Source organism: Cucurbita maxima, unplaced genomic scaffold, assembly GCF_002738345.1.
Source record: "Cucurbita maxima cultivar Rimu unplaced genomic scaffold, Cmax_1.0 Cma_Scf00108, whole genome shotgun sequence".
In the NCBI taxonomy this organism is placed as follows: Eukaryota; Viridiplantae; Streptophyta; class Magnoliopsida; order Cucurbitales; family Cucurbitaceae; genus Cucurbita; species Cucurbita maxima.
Genome location: NW_019272124.1, coordinates 169183 through 171195, shown reverse-complemented (window position 1 = coordinate 171195; position 2013 = coordinate 169183).

Sequence of the window (2013 nt, the reverse complement as noted above, 5' to 3'; positions counted from 1 at the left end):
GCGGTGAACGTGGATTAAACATGTAACGTTCAATATTCAGTCCCAACTGAGCTATCCATTATTCATTGAAATTTTAAAAATAAATAATAACTAATTTTTGATTGAATAGTTAGCTTATGCAAATGGAAACAGGTGCGGAGGTGCGGTGAACGTGGAGATTAAACATGTGACCTTCAAATCTTTAGTTTGACACTCTCCCAACCACTAATTCATTATATTTTAAAAAGAAATAATAACCAACTAAACTATAAGATGCCATAAATGTAAATCGAACAAGACCTACCTTAAAGATAAAGATTGAATAGTCAAGTTATGCAACTTACGATGCTAAATAATCAAATTAAGCAATGTGAACCATGTGGGATGAACATTGATCGAAAACGTAACCTTCAGATCTTCAATCTGACGCTCTCCCAACTGAGCTATCCACGCAATCATTAGAAATAAAAATTCATTAGTAAAGGTATTTTAACTGATTTATTGAGATTTTAAACAGAAATAATGACTAATTTTTTATCGAATAGTCAGGTTATGCAAATAGAAACAGGTGCAGTGAAAATGGAGATCAAACACGTGACCTTCAAATCTTAAATCTGACGCTCTCCAAACTAAGCTATCCCCACTAACATTAAAAATGAAAGTTTTTAAGTAATGGTATTTCCGCTAATTAATTGAAATTTTAGAAAGAATTAATAACTACTTTTAGATTGACTAGCCAAATTATGCAACGTGAACCATGTGCGGTGAACATGGATCGAACAAGATACCTTCAGATCTTCAATCTAACGCTCTCCCAACTGAGCTATCCACACTAACATTAAAAATTAAAATTCATCAGTAAATGTATTTTCGCTAATTCATTGAAATTTTAAATATAAATAATCAGTAATTTTTAATAAGATATTCAAGTTATCCAACATGTATAAGGTGTGGTGAACTAGAACACATTAGGTATTTCCAATAATTCATTGAGATTTCAGAAAGGAATAATGACTAATTTTAGATTGAATAGTTGGGCTATGCAACTAGAATTAGGTGTCGTGAACGTGGAGATCAAACACGTGACCTTCAAATCTTCAGTTTGACGCTCTCCTAACAGAGCTATCCCCGCTAATATTAAAAATGAAAATTCATAAGTAAAGGTATTTTCGCTAATTCATTATATTTAAAAAAGAAATAATCATTAATTTTAGATTCTATAAGCAAGTTAGGTTTTTAAATTGTATAATTAGGTAATAAACGTGTATTAGGTGCGTTGAACGTGGATAAAACACGTGTGACCTTCAAATCTTCAGTCTAACAATCTCCCAACTGAGCTACTCTTGCTAACATTAAAAATGAATTTTCATTAGTAAAGGTATGGGGTACGCTTCTGGAAATTCAACAAAAGGAAATAGTATTAGACCGAGATGCCAGATTTAAATCTCGCTTGTGGAAAATTCAACAAAAGGCATTGGGTACGCAGTTATAACACGACATTCCACCCATAAACAGATGGTCAAACAGAAATGCTCAAGTAAATATTGGAAGACATGTTGAGGGCATATGTGATGAATTTTGCAGGAAGCTCGGATAAGTACCTACCCCTTATGAAATTCGCTTATAATAATAGTTGCCAAGCCACCATACAAATGGCCACATACGAGGTTCTCTATGGACGAAGATTTCGATCCCCTATCTTTTGGGAAGAAGGGGGGCAAACGACAACTATTGGGCCACAGCTGGTGCAAATTACCAACGCCGCAGTCCAGAATATTAAAGCTAGGATATAAACCGCACAAAGCCGAGAGAAAAGCTATGCAGACCTAAGGCGCAAGGACATGGAATTGTAGGTAGGGGATCATATATTCCTAAAGGTAGCACCCCATGAGAGGGGTGCTCAGGTAGGGTTAAAAGGGGAAGCTAAGCCCTAGGTTTATCCGTTCCTTTGAGATATTAGAAAGGATTGGATTTGTGGCCTATAGAATCGGGCAATTCCCAAACTTGTCTGCAGTACATAATATCTTTCATGTA